This window comes from Quercus robur, chromosome 11 (assembly GCF_932294415.1).
Source record: "Quercus robur chromosome 11, dhQueRobu3.1, whole genome shotgun sequence".
Taxonomy (NCBI): domain Eukaryota; kingdom Viridiplantae; phylum Streptophyta; class Magnoliopsida; order Fagales; family Fagaceae; genus Quercus; species Quercus robur.
This window is the reverse complement of record NC_065544.1, coordinates 17,761,330-17,779,837: the sequence shown is the minus strand read 5'-3', so window position 1 is coordinate 17,779,837 and position 18,508 is coordinate 17,761,330. Positions and strand designations below refer to the sequence as shown.

The window sequence follows — 18,508 nt, the reverse complement described above, 5'->3', positions numbered from 1 at the left end:
AGAGTAGCTGACAAATACAATGAATCATCTCGATACCATCTTTGAGACTCATGTGAATGGTGGGAAGGAGGAAGGGTTCATTCATGGGGAGTTTATGCCTGTTGGGGCTGATGGGAGGATTGTGCTTTCCTTTAATTTGCTTACTCTAACCCACATGATTGGGTTTATGATTGGTATGAATCTTGGCTTTTGACTCTTTTGTTATTTGTATTGTGATTTCCTATATTTTGCTCAATTCAAATTCACATGATTGTGTTTATGATTGGTATGAATATTGGGTTTTGACTCTTTTAACTCAAAGTTGTCTGTATTGTGATTTTCTGTAATTTGCTCAATTCAAATTCACATGATTGTGTTTATGATTGGTATGAATCTTGGCCTTTGACTGTTTTAATTCAATGTTCTACATATATTTATGGGATTTGAACCTTGAATGTCGTTTTTAGAAGCATCAAGAGGTCATTGTTGAAAGTTATATTGTTAAAATGGTATTCTTTTCCAATGAGCTCTAGTTCAATTGACACTTCCTTCTTCTTAAGAATGGGTGAAGGGCCTGAAGGCTGAGGTTTTGGGTTTGAAAATTCATTGGTTGTGTCTAAGTTACCAAATTATGACTTTTTGTTTTTAGGGTTTTATGTTAGAGACATGTTAAAGTTGTTTCATTTGGTAATTAAGTTGATTGAATAAAAAAAAAAACATTTATAACACAAGGTTGGCTACAGATATTAACTCATTTCTCCTTAATTCTTTTCTTGAAAGCATTGGTAGCTGACAGAATCTTGAACTGGTTTCCTTGTAGACGCTTATCATGTCTTTGGTTGTGGCTTTCAGTACAAATATCTAAATATTGCTGATCTCCTCAAATATCTAATTATCTCTGATGGATAACATAATAATAAGATAACAGCTCAAAGTGAAGATTCTCTGTTTTGGTGTTTTGAGTTGTTGGGTATATAATTGAAGTCATAATTTCTTGCTTTATGCTGTGGTGAAAGTTATGTCAATTGTTTTATACTTAATTTTATTTTGGATCATATCCATCCTTTAGATGGTAGGAAACTTACTAAAAACATGTTAAGCAGAAAATAATATTTATTCCAGTTTCTCTTGCATTCTTGATAGATTTATATTTGGAGTAATTTTTTTATTGCTTTATGCTGTGGTTAGAATTATATGAATTGGGCTTAGTGTTATTATTAATATTTTTTATGGATCGTTTTCATCTTTGACATGGTAGGAAACCTAATCAAAACATGATTATCATCACATAATATTTATTCCATTTTGTTCTTTCATTCTCTTGTTACTGCAGGGATTTTCAAGCAATAGATGATACACTATTGGCCCCTATAATTAAGGCTCTAGGACCGGTAGCTAACATCAGTGTGGAAAGTCAGGTAATAAATGTTCCAAAATTTTTAATTTTTGCTTATCATTGCTTTGTATTATGGCTAATTGGCTATCTATAACATCCTCATATCTGATTGTAATTTGATTTTGTTGTCTGCCTGCTGGACAGGTTTTATACCATACACCAAAGTCTTCATTTTCTTTCTGGGACGATAAGAGGAAAGGCTACATCTTTAGCACCAATAAAATACCTTTCTTTGTATGCTTCTTTAAATCTTTAACTCCTCATGACTTAATTTTCAAATAGAAATTTAGAAGAGTATTTCTAATAATCTATATTCTCTTTCCCCCCTTTAATATCTCATTTAAGTTCTTGAAGTTTCTTGGTGCAAAGATCTAAAAGCCTAGTACATTCATTTTAGCGTGTGTGCATGAATGCAGTCACCTACATGTTTGCTCTCTATAAGAACCCCAAAACAAAAGTTTGTTCTTGGGGGGGGTGGTTAGCTTAAATCACCTTTTCTCCTTTTTAAGAGTGTAAAATGGAAAGTAATGTATGGATTATTTTACTTCAAGATCCAACGGGTGACATACATATCACTTTTCGTTTAAGGGGTAGTAATTTATGGAGTATTTTACTTCAAGACATAAGAAATCTGTGCGTTAGTTAGAGACTTTTATTGTATTATGATGTTACTGATAATGATAGCCGCAATGTGTGGTGACACAATGGCAACATAATACATATCAGCATTTACATAAGTGCAGAGTTTCATTATTCATTAATAAAACTGCATTGGCCATAAGTTATTTTTTTGTATGTTTCGAGAAACCCAAATTAATTGAAGCCAAAATCTCCTTACCTTTCGTTTGCTCTGAAAATAATGAGGTCACTGTAGTTAAAAAACCTTTCTCCATTTTCTTCATTGAAGTATGTGGGCATTGTAAGCAAGGGCCATTTTTCTTATTTGTCTGTCTCTGTGTGTGGATATTGTTTTTTTGTATTTTTTTTTTTTTACATTAGAGGTTTTTTGATCTTCTTTTCTTTGTAGTTTGAGTTATATCTGTAATTTCTTTCTAATTTATTATGTTAATGTTATTGCCCTATTATAATAGGTCAATTCAAACGAGTGGCACTTGGATACTTCTATTGCAGCAGGAGGGAGGTCAAAGATATTGCAATTTGTGGTGTATATTCTTTAACTAGATTCTCCTTTTAATTAATATCTCAATGGAAGTACCTTAGGTGTCTGATTTTTAAATGAACTCTTTGAGCAAAATTGCAATGTGCTTCCATTTATTGACCATGTGATATAAGGATCTGAGGATATGTGGCCTTTAGTTGATGTATGTCCATATTCTAAAAATTGGTGCCTGTACTCAGTAGCGGGAAGACGTTTCCATTCTTAACAGCTTCAATGTCAATGTTCTTTTTATTTGCTTTCAGATACATACCATCTGCAAAGGAATGCCCTCTTCTACTACAGCTTCCAAATGGAGAGATTTCTAAGACGAATGGATTCATATCTCCTGTGAGTTATCATGCCTTTATATTATCTTCATACTTACAGTTCTTGTGAAATTTCCTAATGTTACTACTTTCAATCTAATGACATGATGAAGATGTGGGGAGGTGTTATTGTTTGGAATCCCCAAGGTTGTCTGAAGGATTCAGAAAGCCAGCATCCTATCAGACAAACAATTTCCCACCAGGTTAGATGTTTTTTTCAAAGTTGTTTATATGTATTCTGTATATATCATTTGAAAACTGACTTTTGAATTTAAAAGCTGATCTTTATCAAAGCATGATGCCATTTGTCTTTCCCAATTTCCATTTATTTCTTGTTTTTGCTTGAAACTGTGTGTAGTGACAGAACATATGATTTACAAATTTTTCTACCCCTCGGAAAAAAATGTGTGGCATGTTTTTTACAAGAGATAAATTTTCCTTAAAAAGAAAAATTTGAACCATAGTAGGAGAGAATACAAAAGAAGCACAAAAAGATGAGAAGGAATAAAGTTGTATAATTACAAAGGGCTAGACTCCATTAGTGAAAGTGTGCTTATAATACCAACATGCACTATCTAGCTCATCAGATTTTTATTCAGAACTTGAGATGGTTAGACATTCATGTTCTATCATTGCAAATGGGATTTAGTTATTTTCTCAAGACTGAAAGATTGATGAATCCTTCATCTGAAGCAGGATCTGCAGAAGGTTTTTGAAGTTTTCATGGGGCAGTTCCGACAACTTTTTGGTCTTCAATCTCACAGTCATTATTTTGGTTCCTCTGGCACATACAGTCTTAGCCAGTGAAAAAGGCTTCTCAGAATGGTAAGAAAATGATTCTTTTGTTATCTAATTAAAATGATGGGTTGAGTAACTTCTGCTGTATGCTTGTGCTTATTTTACCATGTTTGTTTTGTTGTAAAATCTGGTTAACTGTAAAATATTTTCCGGTCAAACTGTAAAATTAAGGCAAGAAGAAAAATGTTTTACACTTAAAACAAGTGTAAAACTTTTTACATCTGACTCCTCATCAGCCACACTGCCACGGTACCATCCCCTTCCCCAAATTCTCATCAGCCACAACCATCATGGCCAACCATCTCCTTCCAGACTTTCTGCTTTGTTTCCTTCATCAGTGCACATTTTCTGAAATGGTTCTTTGTTTTTTAGAACAGGGAAAATAAATTCTTGCTGGAAGATATTTTTATGAAAAAAGACATCTAATACACTTTTGTTGAAAAGATTTCTAAAATAAACTTCCAGATGCTATGAGCATTATTTCATTTTTTGTATTTGCTACCTTCATGTTTTGTATTTTACACCAAAATAAATATGTAGACTTGAGTTATTGTAAGTTAAGATTACTAAATCATCCTAATAACACTCAAGGGACAAGGGTTGTGAGTTGATATATACTTTTGACAAGTTTTCACTGTATTTATTTTTATTAAAAGAAAAATGAGAAATTGTAAATACATGAGGAGTACATAAATGGGACACCCAAATAGCTACAGCCTATGATATAAATCTGTAACATCAATAAAAACTCTGAAAAGAAAAGAGAAGGAACGGTTTCCAAAACAGACATTGACTCAAAAGACTGATCTAAAAAAATAATAGATTAAGCTTATTCCAAACCAATTCTTCTTGACACCTTCAAAGATCTGGCTATTTTGTATATGAGATCATCACTCTTGTTTTGATAAACTTTTAGCAGTTCTAGCATATGGAAGTTTGTGCTTCTAATTTATTTTTTGGTTTTTTCCTGGATAAGGTAAAATATTCTCTTGAGGCGGCAAACTTGGCTCAAAGGAATGCCTCTCTTGGACTTTATGATGCTTCAGCTGGTATGTTACGCCAGCTCCTTGTAGGTTGTAGCACTTTAGCTTCAATTGAGGAATTTCTGCTATATTCTCATTGCAGCAACCTAATATGTAGTTTTCTCTCTTTCCTTGTCAGTGTCCTCTAGGCAAAGCAAGATCTCTGGCAGAAGATGCAGAAGATGCAAGATCTCTAGGCAACCTAATATGTAGTTGCAGTATGATTGTTTAATTTTTGTGCAAGAACTTGGTTTTTCATTCTAGGTATGTATGGATCTTTTCGTATCTATTTTTTTGAACATTGTTTGTATATGTTTGATTTTGCTTCGCGAAAGGGATTAGTGGTCTAGGGATGAGAGTAACACCGTGATCGACTTTAAGCTATGTATTTTGTTGTGTAAAAAAAGTGAGTAAATGTATATTTACAAATTTGGGTTATTTATTTATTTTTTATTTTTTATTTTTTTGGTTTTTCTTTAAGCTCATAACTAACAGTTTGACTCAGATGAATATACTTGTGCTTTTCCGGCAAACAAAAATTCAAAGCAGTTATGATTTGGGAAAGAAAAAACAATTGTTAAGTTTTCTTACCTTACGTGTTTTGGACATGTAATAGCCTTATCATGCAATTTTGTAGAATGTGCTAATACGTTTGTGTTAGTTATGTTTATAAGCATTTGACATTTTAAGGTCGGTAACTTTTCTTCGCTAATGGTTTTCTCTTGCACAGAACAAGAGAATGGAGAAACCCAATCTGGACGAATTGTACCACGTATTTACCAGTCGCGTAGTAAAATTCATCGACTACGGCATGATGGGTGATGGTTCCAAGTCTGAAAGCTGGAAAGAATTCAAGACAAGTTGTTTAGGGAATTTTGCGAAGAATTTGGTGAGGAAGAGCCTGGGCGAAGGTGTAATGTTCCCTCCAAATCAACTACTTCCTCTTTTTATTGTAGGTTAAAGCTTAGTCATTGCTTTTCTTCTTCTTTTTTATTGCAATATTACTGTGAATTTTTTTATTACAATATTATAATACAACAACTGTGGAATTTGGATGAGTATCATCTTGTATACAAGAAATACAAATTGTGCAATTTGGATAAGTATCACGTATTAATTAATTATATTGCAGTGACCTCTATTTCGAAGCATACAATATATAGGCAAAGGAGAGTGATTGACCATTATATACATATTACTAATAGATTTGTAAAAAAAAAATTAAAAATAAAAAATAAATTGCCACAGATTGAGAAAAATGGAACAATTTTTTTTTTTTTGAGAAGTAAGAAAGATATATATTAAAAGCTACCTCATGAAAACACAAGGCAGAACAGAGAATACAGAGAAGGAAACAAACAAAAAAGAGAGAAGAAAAAGAAAAAAAGAAGAAAACAAACGGAGACAACAAAGAGCATATTAATTACAGAGAAGAGAACTAAGGAACATAGGGATAGAATCACTAGAGGTGAGTCCCCAAGCCCTAGACCAATCATGGGTTTTTAAAACATGGGTTTTTAAATTTTTATTTTTTTGCTTGAAATTGTAAAAAAATTATCAAAGCAACGTTCAAGGATCACAATTGATTAACTGAAACAATAAAAGTAATGCATTTATTTTTCACCAAAACTGTATTGGATATTGTTATCCTTCAACATAGCAATTTATCCTTAAGAATATTGCACAATCCAAAATCCTGAATCTCAACCGTGGAACATAATAAGGAAAGTAAAAAAAGAACTGTAAAACAAAAAGATAATTTAGGATTCTAAAATCCTAAAACATGAAATTTTGTATTTTATTTTTTATAATGGGAAACTGTGCTGGTTAGTAGGCCATTAGTAGAGAATCTGAAATCCTAAAATTTAGGATTCATTTGTGGCTTGAATTGTAAAAAAAAAAAAACAAAAAAAAACAAAAATACTACAAAATTTTAGTCTTAAGTATAGTATCTTAGGTGTTATTCCTTAGGTTATTTTCTTAAAATTCAGTCATGTGGTTACTTAAATCAAAAATACTACCATCTGAGCACGCGCTCATGAGCGTGCTCAGAGGCTCTTAAATTTTTTTTGGGTAAAAGTTAATAATATGCATAAATTATAATTTGGGATTAATATATTTTCAAATCACAAAAAAAACCTAGGGGTGTGATGAGTGTTAAGCGTTTGTGGTAAAATAATTTTTTCTTCACACCCTGAGGGTATTTTTGTTCATTGGAAAATATATTAATCCCAATTTCTTTTCTTTTTTTTGCATATTATTAACTTTTACCGAAAAAAATAGAAGAGCTCACGCGCGTGCTCAAAGGCTAGTTTGAATTATATCACAGTTCATTAGTGGTGATTAATTTCATTTTGTTAAGAATGTAAAATCACTGATAGCGTGCGACACCTATAATGTAATCTTTTATGACAAAAATAAAATTTATCTTCTTCTTATTGAATTTAAAAAAATTTCTAAAATCAATTATTGAAGTTTTAAAATTTATGTTGTACTCTTATTTAAGTTAGGCTCTTTTTATCCCCTTTCATCTCTGCGTAGAGAATATTGTACCTCTGTATGGGCTTATGTGCAGTACAACTTCCTAGATGAGCGACTTGTCAATTGATTGGATTAGAGGATGTTTTTAATTTTGTAATCTTCATTTGTGTACGAGATCACTAACATAATTGGTGTATGTGCTAGAGTGGCTATTGCTTATTACTTTCTTGGTAACATAATCTTTATCCCATACTTATTGCATTATTATGTAATAACTAAATTATTTTGATTTTTCTTATTTCATGGAAGACCTATTGCATAAATTTGTTTTAAACTTTATTCCTTTAACTTCCCAAATGCAGGTCCTTTATGGGCTAGAATCTGCAGGTCTGTTATGGGCTGGAATATGCAGGTCCTTTAAATTTTATCAAATTTTTCCTGGTCGATGCATCTTCTGGCTCTCATGCATACGGTGCTGAAGAAAATGCATCTTCTGCATCGAATGTTGACGAGCTTCATCAAGAAATCTCAGTTCGTTCAGCAGTAGTCATAATTCCATTGATTATTGTGTGGACACACACACATATTCCTTGGAGTATTTTCGAGAAAATCCAAAGAGAAGGTACAAGAGAAGAAGATGTTGCTGGAAAAGCTACAAGTCAGAATGAACGAAGCAAAAGCAAAGGCCAAGAAGCTTAAAGTGTCATTTGAGAATCTTCTCAAAAATAAACCCGAGGTTTATTATTTGGAAAAACTTAATATTTGTTTAACGGTAGTTATTTGGAAACATAAACAGAAAGAATAAAGAAAACATAAAGAACGAATAAAAAAATAATATTTAAATCAAATGGTAAAATAATATAAGTTTTGATATTTGGTGGATTGTAAATTGGTATGTTAAAATTGATAAAGCAGGAATTGAACTGAAATTGTAAATGCCGAAATATTTAGCAGTCTTCATAAGTACGCTCTAATGGTTTAGTCCTAAAATTAGCACTTGTATTAAAGGTTTAATGTTCAATTTAATCATTACCCATGATAGTGGCTGCATGATTTGAACTCAGAATACTATGATAATTTGTCATGGATAAAACTATTAAATCTGATTATGTTGGACATTATAGCAAGTGGCATTTATCATAAAGTTAACTCAAAGAACCTGCAATCCATAATATTGGGACACGTTTGTGTAGTTGGGATAACACTCGATTACAGTCCGTATACGTTATATTTGTGCATTTATTGATACTGTCATACTGCCTTTAGAATTGTGTTGCTTTATTGGGTTTTGGTATGATTTATGTTATGAGGTTGGAGATTGTAAATATTGTTTATTCGTTTTCATTTTTGTTCTGCAGGGAGTAATTTAAAAATAAATGTGAACAAGTTGACATCTGCTGGGTGTAGAGTGAAAATATGGATTGTAGATTGGTTTGCCCAGCTAACCAATAAGATGGGAGGTCAGTTGAAGAAAATTGGTGTTGTTGGGCGCTACCTCATTCAGATTTGGAAGGCTGTTGGGATGGATATTGATGGAGGGAAGGTGAAGTTTCTGCAGTCGTCGAACGAGATAAAGCGAATCAAGGCTCATGAGTACTAGCCTCTTGTGATGGATATAGCACAAAGGAATACGATTTCAATGATAAAAACATGAATTATGGTATGATGATTATTATTATTACTTTAATATGCTGGTGATGTAGTCGTTATTTTTACTTCTATTATATTTTGCTGCAGGTGTGGTCACATTATGGGTCGAAGTGATGAGGAAGAGTTCACTGCAGCACAAATTTTCTACCCATGCATGCAATGTGCTTATGTGTGGTCTTTATTTGTTTTGCTTACTGGTAATTTACAAACATGTTACCCAGTTTACAACAAGGTCAGGAGAAGATGTCGAAAAGTGATCCACTATCTTCAACTTTTATGGAAGATGACGAGGTAGGGTGCATGTATAGGGGTATCAAATTGCCATATAGGGGGTTACATAGTGTTTTCTTTATTAGTTGCGCATAGCATAATGATACTGGATTATAAACTAGGTTAACCTTAGATTTAGTCTGCCTCCATGTTGTAGGCGAAAGTAAATTTGAAGATAAAGAGAGCATACTGTCCTCCAGATATTGTGGAAGGGAATCCATGCTTGGAGTATGTGAAGTACCTCATTTTACCTTGGTTTAAAACGTTTGTAGTAGAGCGCAGTGCAAAGAATGGTGGTGATAAGTAAGTCATAAGGATTTTATTATGAAAGCTTTACTTATTTTATTTAGTTAATGGTACGACATCTGCCTTTTCACATGCATGTCAACCCTTGCATCTTGTTCAAAGTCCGTGCTCCTTAAGTAATTTCTATAGTTGCTTGCACTATTTTTCCAAAATCATTTTTCATTGGGAATAGTAACTCAGATTGTTTTCTTGCAATGTAAGTTTTCTCTACAATCCAAGAGCTTCGAAAGCTTTGAAGAATTGGTTGCTTACTATGAAAGTGGAAAGCTACATCGAGCTGATATTAAACCAGCCTTGGCAAAGGCTTTCAATAAAATACTAGAGGTATGTTGTTTCCTTTTATCCATTTAGCTCTAATTAATGCCTCTTAGGTAGATTGATTCCCCATCACTTTGGGGAGTCATGCCACTACTTTACACATTTTGGATAAATGATGTTGGACTTCTACAACCCATTACCATGTTGAAGCTATGATTAAATTGCTAGGACCTTAATTTGATTGGCCCACATCCTTTAGGGTATGTTTGGAACTGCCCCATCCAAACATAGGGTGAATTTTTGGACACTATGAGGCTATTGCAAAGTATGCTCAAGGGACCCTACAAATCATCAAATTCGTTAATTCTGTGCTCTACCATCTTTGTTCTGTCTATTTGTAGCGTGTAAGAGAACACTTCAAGCATGACAATGATGCAAAAGATCTTTTGAAAAGGGTTAAGGTATGGTCGATTGACTTTTAAAATTAATTTCTTTTAATAATGAGTTTTGAAAATGTTAAGAGTGAGAATTAGCAGTTGCACATATAAATCGTGCCTTCAATCAAGCCTTGAACTAGTGGTCTGAATTAGCAGTTGCACTAGTGGTCAAGCCTTGTTGCAATGACAAGTGCCTTTCACCAAAAGTAGTTGTGGTTTCAACCTTAACCACTGAAAAACCCCACAAATATAACTAAGTTTTGTGCACTTAGTACTACGACGTTGCAGCTAGTTGTATTCCTTCATTGAGAAACATACTCGTTTTAGGCAAGTATTAGATTCAATGTTTTGAAAAAAAATATATATATTGCATTGGGTTTTGATTAGAATTATTGCTTTATTTGTAGACACAGATATCACTGTTATATCAAACCTCTTGAAGCATTGGAAGGTGAAGAGTCCAGGAAAAGAAGGCAGACCGCTTCTTCATCATGCAGGGCTTGTTCAAGCTTTATCAGATCATGTTCTTCTTTTTCCTACTTTCAATTTCCCATCGTCTGATTGAGCTCTAACATATTATTATGGAAGAAAAATTACTGTATAATTGGAATTATTTATAATAAAAACAAAATATGAAATGTAAAAACCTTGTTAGTATACCACATAGATTCTCCAATGACACTTTAAGCTTGTTGGCCTTTGCTTCTGCTTCATTCATTCTGACTTGTAGCTTTTCCAGCAACATCTTCTTCTCTTGTACCTCCTCTATGGATTTTCTAGAAAATACTCCAAGGAATATGTGTGTGTGTCCACACAATAATCAATGGAATTATGACTATTGCTAAACGAACTGAGATTTCTTGATGAAGCTCGTCAACATTCGATGCAGAAGATGCATTTGCTTCAGCACCGTATGCATGAGCGCCAGAAGATGCATCGACTATGGAAAAATTGATAAAGACATAAATAATGTAAGTTTTTATTACATTTGATATCCATCTAAAGTGTGAACCTCCTTCAAATTCAGGATCCTTCGCTGAAAAGCAAGTGCTTTTCCCATTTCATAATCTCAAACAAGAACTTGCTTCTCAATATCACCCTGGAAGGTTGATTCGTAGACTTGAAGTTGCTACTTGTCATTTTTATGTCTAAGCAATAAGCATGCAAAATATATAAGAAGCTTTTGTAGTACCAAACATGATTGTTACACATAACTTGTCATGTGTTTTCTTCATAGTTTTGTTTGTATATATTTTTTGTTTAATGGTAAAACTAATTAGCTTGCATGAATATACAGATATATGTTGTCTCCATAACCATAAGGACATTGGTAAGCTAGGAGTATTTTGCATTTAAGTACTTTTTGTTTAGTTCATTTTCACTAGCTTAAGTGCTAAAGGTTTAATTCTTGCTTTTTGGTTTCAACTTTCGTATAATTCGTTAACGCAACCTTTTTGCAGCTTGGTTTCGTGCTTCTAGCTTTGATATGGGAAGATAAGTTCCCACCTTTCATGCTTCTGATAATCGCAATACTGAATGATGGCATTATTTCAAAGAGCCTCTTGCAAATATTTCTTTCCTTTTTCTATTACTTAGCTGGTATTCTTGGCCTCGTTTTCTTTGTAAAGAAACTAAATATTTTGCAAAAAATATATAATTAATTAAATTGATAAATATATGAATGATAGATTTTTGTTTTTGCATTATATGGGAAATGTGATCAAATTCTGTTTGTGATTTGTATTAGGTACCATCATGACGATTTCAAAGGACTGAGTAAAGCCATCTCCAATGCCTGACAGTTGGAAGTTGAATGAAATATTTGAGACCAACATTGTCATTGCCACCTTATCTTGCTTTGGTTACCCTCTTAAAAGGGTGGATAACTTTCTTTTCCGTGCCATTTCTTAGTGTGATTGCAAATTTTGTATAGAGAGAACAATGTATTGAGATGTGGATATTTAAGCCTTGATTGGCAGGAATTTTATGTTTTGTATAGAGAGAACTATGTACTTGACACATTTTTTATATCAAAACCTTGTGTCTCATATTATTTGGAGTTAAGATCATTTCACTATATTGTCAAAAGCACTCATTTGGTGTTATGGAGTGGAATAGTTTATTGAATGCAATGCATCTATAGGTTACAATGAGCATAAAAATTTTAAAATTTCATATTCGAAAATAGAGTATATGTGAATTTAAAATGATCAGTCATATGCAAAATATCTAAATATAACCTAGCAATAATGCTAGCTGGAAGGCATAACAATATAGGAGCCGGTGATTCCAATTAATTGAAGACTGAGTGCGGCAAAAGCTACTTCCATGAGGATGACCATTTATGAAACGTGTATTTATTATAATTTAGAGTTAATAGTATTGGCATTGGGGTTTGGGTAACACAGGAGCTCAATCAATTAAAGTTACAAAGGAAAAAAAAAAAAAAAATCCCAGTGTACACATCTACCCCACATAAAAGGAGGCCAAGTGGTTAAAAAAAAATTACAAAAACATAAACAGAAATTTTTCCCTTAAAAAGTTCTAAAAAGCTCATTTGTAGAGAAGAACAACAATTGTGAGCTTTAAAAAAATTAAATAAATAAAATAAAAAATTTACATTCCCATGGAACTCGAGTCTATAAGACTCGAGAACCAAAGAGCATCAATGCTCTGTTTACTCAGAGAGGTCCGGAGGGTTACTCTGTTTTTTCTTGGTTTTGCTCTGTTTACTCAGAGAGGTCCAATAGGGTTGCTCTGTTTTGCTCTGTTTTTTCCAGTGGAACTCGAGTTTCATAGACTCGAGTTCCACTGGAAAATTTTTTTTCTTGGTTTTGCTCTGTTTACTCAGAGAGGTCCAAGAGGGTTGCTCTGTTTTCCTCTGTTTTTTCCAGTAGAACTCGAGTTTCATAGACTCGAGTTCCATGGAATTTTTTTTTTTTTTTTTTTTTTTTGCTCTGTTTTCCTCTACTCATTCCAGGAATCATTCACTGTGGAATTTTTTTTTTCTTTTTTCCTGGTCATGCAGACAAACCAGAAACTGAAACGTGTGCATGCACCTGTTGAGAAACAGAGATAGACAAACTGCGAATATAATCCATAAACACTCATTCAGAGGCAAAGAAGCTGAGAATGTAAATACACGTACATTACATCAAAACGCGTTTATTGTACGCACGAAACTATAGAAACTTTTACGCTCTCTGTATAAATATGGTTTTACAATGCAAAATGCAGTTACATCGCAGGAAAAGGCATTCTCAATATCAACATTCTAAACATGCCCAACCACGCTTAATTTGCAGTTCTAACCATACTACTCAAATCACAATCTTCATAGACATACATTGAATAGAGATTTACAAGTACATTCAACAAAAACCAAAAAGTTCACACATAGCCAATACAACATAGTCACTTTTCCTAACATCAGCTGTCCGCACAACAAAAACATCGTCCTTGGAAGCATGCCTGAAAAACGTAGAGTAATCACATTAGGAGAGAAGATAGTAAACATTAGGTCAACATGGAATGAACAACAAATATTTAACCGATGCATAAGTATTTGCTATCTACGTACCTAGTGTGGAACATGACCACTTGTGGAAGCGCCACGGGACTGCGGACATTTTCTGCGGTTATGCCCGAAAGCATGACACAGTCCACATGTCTGCTTGGGCTGACTCTCTATCAAATCTGCATCCTCCCTCCGCCATCCCGGTTCTCGATCCTTATTCCTCACTCCATCCATCTCATTCCTTATTCTCAACTTCATTGGTCGACCTTTGGCCCGCAACAATGCTGGATTAGGCAACCACTTTGGCCCTATGGGATCCCTCCACAATGACTGCAACTTAGGAACCACAAATGCATGCTCATAAGTGTTAATGGCATTGTTCAATCCATAACACGGGTGAATATATGTGGTCGAATCAATATGTAAATAGTCACATACTCTAATTGCATGTGAACACGGGATCCCTATGTTTTGCCATTTCCCACAACTACATGTTCTTTCCTGTAACCGAACTTCATTACTGTGGTTTCCCCCTCCTGCACTACACGTGTTGAGTTGGGTAACTATTTGAAATATCAGCTCTTCATTGCTAAATGGCTTGAGATAATGTTTCTCAGATTTACTCTTATTCTCATCCCACTTGGAGAAGGCATATTTACTCCATTTCTTACCCTCTGAGAACTCAAAAAGGTATTCTTTGCGATGGTCGTGGAAATATTGAACAAGTTTGTTCCAAGTGAACTCAACCAACGCGGCAATAGGAAGGCCCCGTGCTCCTTTCAATACACCATTGAAGCACTTTGATATATTGGTTGTCATTGCCCCAAAACGTCTCCCACCATCATGTGACTGGGTCCACATATCCACAGACTCGCCCATTAGGTATATGTATGGAAGATAATCTTGATTCTTTTCCTTGCCATCCTTCCCCGTCAACTTCTTCTTATTTCTAATGGCCTCAATTTCTGCCTGCTTAATGGTCTCCATTATGGTATAAAATTTCACTGCCTGACTAGCATATTCGGCTTTCAACGCCGCTGACTTTAGAGTCGAGTTTTGAAAATGTGTGTTAAAGTTGCTAGCAACATGTCGAAGGCAATATCTATGAAATACCAGTGCTCTTCCATCATCCCTTCTAGGCCAGTTTGCAATGGCGTTTTTGATACCGAGATGTCGGTCAGAAATTATGCAAATGCCTTCGTTAGGTATCACGCGGCCAATCACATCTCTGAGGCATTGTAAAAACCACCTCCAACTAGACCCTGACTCAGAATCCACAATAGCAAAGGCAAGAGGGAATACCTTGTTGTTAGCGTCGATTGCCATTGCAACCAACAACTTTCCCTGATATTTACCATACAGATGGGTCCCATCAATACTGATAACCGGCTTGCAATATTTGAATCCATCAATGCTTGGACCGAAAGACCAAAACACATAATTCAAAAATATTGTGTCATCTTCACCGGTGGATGTGGTACGATAGAACACCTGGGTAGTCGGATCCTTATCAATATATGCCATTAGCAACTTTTGCAACCTTTGATAAGACTCTTCCCAATTCCCAAACATCTTCCCAATCGCCTTTTGTTTCGCATCCCATACCTTGTAGTAAGAAGGCTTTTGTCCCTCATATTTCGACTCTATCATAGATCTGAGATGCTTAATTGGGGTAGTGTGATCCTCACATAACTTCTTAAGGATGTCATCTGCAATAAATTTACAACTCATCATTCTACCATCATTTCGCACCCCAGTCCGTATACACGTGTGAGGACCCTTGTACACGGTGACCATCCATAGATTGTGGAACTTGGGCTTCATGACTACGCAGACATACCACGTGCATGACTCATCCACGCATTTCGCACAAAGTTTTGTCGTGGTTGACCTACTGATCATAAAATGTTTGTTTTCCTTGAGGGCACACTTTGTTAATACGCGTTGCACCTCCATTTTATTGGCAAAAGTCAAGCCTTTGCACAAATTCATCCCCTTTCTCCAACTAGACACAAATGGTGTCTCAATATGTGAAGGATCAACCAAATTTTCCCAAGTATTTTCGGAAAATGACAAGGCAGGTGATAAGTACACAGGGATTGTGTTTGTAATGTTTTGGACACTAAGAACATTGTATGCATCAGGTTGACTACCGTCTAATGTCTCATCGTCATCAATGTCCCTCTCAAAGTCCCTAAAGTCCCCTTGTTCAATCCTGTCTTCAATCTCATCTCTATCGCCAAAATCTTCACCGTTAATGGCAATATTTTCATCAACATAGTCATCGTCATCGTCATCATCCTCATCCTTGTCCTCATCATCATAATCATCATCATTCTCATCCTCATCCTCATCATCATCATCATCGGCATGAACATCTTCATCGGCATGAACATCATCATGCTCTACATGTGTAAAATACTCATATTGAGCATCTAGAACTATAACTTGTAAACTTGTTTGTGTTTGTTGGATTTCCTAAATACCAACTTCTGCACGTGGCTCCAACTGTATGTACAACTCAATGTTAGTTACTTCAGGTATTCTCTCCAACTTGTCAAACATGATATTCACATGTTTGTTTGCTTCTATCGCCATGTATTTGTAATTAATCCGGTGCTTCAGGATTTCATTTGGCATGTGATAAGTAATGTGTATGTTGTGCACAGCAGGGTTCTCACACAACTCTTCCATAACCATCATCTTCAATTCGTCAAGGGTCTTCAACCTACGATCAATTTGGGTATAATAAGTCTTTATACCCGGCCCTTCAAATGACAATCCCTTGTTCGCATTGGCATTCTTCAACGGACCACCGTGATATATGATTATATCAATTTCAGGCATTGTGAACTTGTTATAGTCAAGTTACTATGTTAGTTAACAAACATTTTCAAGTTCCCTGATCTAAAAGAAACTTGAAGTAGGTCTTTAACTTTCTAATAAAAAGATGCGGCCGAGAAACTTTTATAAGTTGCTTTTGATCATACATACATACAAACTGAACATTTTTTCCTATAATTTTGGCTGTAGTACGACTATATTTAACAATTGGACATATACAAATCCATCTATCCTTCCTATATACAAGAGGCTAATTACAGCAGCATGGTATGAGAGGCAAACACATGTAAAGCAAAAGATAATTGCAAACGCAATTTTTTGTAACACATACAAAATTGCAAAAGATAATGGGGGACTAAATAATTGCAAAAGATATATCATATAATTTTGTAACACAAACACAGCCACATTTTTTGGTAACACATACAACCCCCCCCCCCCCCCAAACAAAAAAGAATCGAGACCTTTTCAGTATTTCCAACATATTTCATGCTTAAGACATTAGTATCAACTGAAATCCCAGTCAACCATTTTATTAGATTCCAAGACTACCTTTAATCACCACATCAAAGTGGACCTTTTAGCCTAATGAACACACGATACACACTCATTACAAATTAAATCTGCTTCAACATTGTGACTGTTCTCAACAAAAGCCCCTTCGAAAATGAATAAGAGAACCTCTGCTATTATGTACAGACCACTTTCATAATGATTCCATGAAAAGTCGTTACAAGATTAAAGTCCATAATATTTTGTTCACACATACACATCTATATTAACCTGTACTAACCTATACTAACCTATACACATCTAACCTATACACATCTATACACATCTAACCTATATTAACCTGTACTAACCTATACACATCTATATTAACCTATACACATCTAAACTCAATCTGCTACACCACTATAAAAAGTGTTAGGGACCTTAAAGGTTTCACTGGAAAAAAAAAAATTTAAACGTCCACATGATTTACCTATAACAAAATCAATGGTTCTTAAGTTTGCATCTTGTATAGAGGCAGACAATTCCTAAATAAAGGAACTGTCATGTTCTAGTGCTACGTTTACCATTTACTAAACTGAAAAGGGGCAACTCAAGCAGTTAAAATTACATTAATGTCTCTAGCACCATGTCAGAAAGCAAAATGAAGGAAATATTAGGCAGCCCTTAAAGTTAGAATTAGTCACTACACAAATAATCCTCTCCAAGTTCTTTTTTTACTATATTCTGAGATGTTCACAATTTCCAGGCATGGCAAACAACACAGTCAACACCAAAGCAAGACTTACATCCTAGCATCCATACCTAAATCCCCTTAGATATCTGCATACTCATGTCCTGCTAGTCTTTTGTACGCATTATTTCAAGAAGAAGTTTTGTAACTTCAACAATTACTATAACCATGTGCCCATTTTCTTTGTCTTTTAACAATAAATTCAAACAATCCACTAGCTCCTTCAAGATAAAGTGGTGACTCCACAATCAAGCAGCACTCCACATCTCAGCTAACAAGGGAAACGTACATTGCTATGAATCTTTCATAAAATTTTCTAACTTATAAGAATTTGGTGAATCTAATTCAAGAAAGATTGATTCTCTTTAAAATTGGCAAATTTGATCAAGAAGAATTAATGCAGGGAAACACCTCAAAAAGAATAAAGTCAATGAGAACAGAATTTTTTTTATTTCACCAAAATGGCTAATGCAAAAACATATTTTTATCAAGATGGTTAAGATTAATCACATGAATTAGTAATAAATCAAAGAAAATATAACAAATAATATATAGCTCAAATGACATGCAAGCCAATAAAAACATGGAATTGAAATCAAGAACAAAAAGATACTACAAGAAGAACATCTTATATTAGGAAAAAACATGGAGTCATTGGAAAACCCATAAAGTCATTGGAAAGTTCTCTTAGTGGCAAAACCCATACACAACTAATACCCAACTACAATAACAATCAAATCAAAAAACCCATACCTAAAATATGAAATTGTTGAGAGGGAAGAGCAGTGAGAGAGGCAATGTGGTGAGTGAGAGTGAGAG

General features: G+C 34.4%; 1 protein-coding gene and 2 pseudogenes across 1 annotated transcript in view; all 3 read left to right on the top strand.

Annotated features, from left to right (window-relative positions):
* LOC126705510 (AAA-ATPase At3g50940-like) overlaps window positions 1–18,508 on the top strand; it is a 57,780-nt gene that overhangs the window by 20,536 nt on the left and 18,736 nt on the right. The window lies entirely within an intron of this gene.
* Window positions 2–5,821, top strand: LOC126705515 (uncharacterized; annotated as a pseudogene).
* On the top strand, window positions 5,495–11,858 carry LOC126706944 (tyrosine--tRNA ligase 1, cytoplasmic-like; annotated as a pseudogene).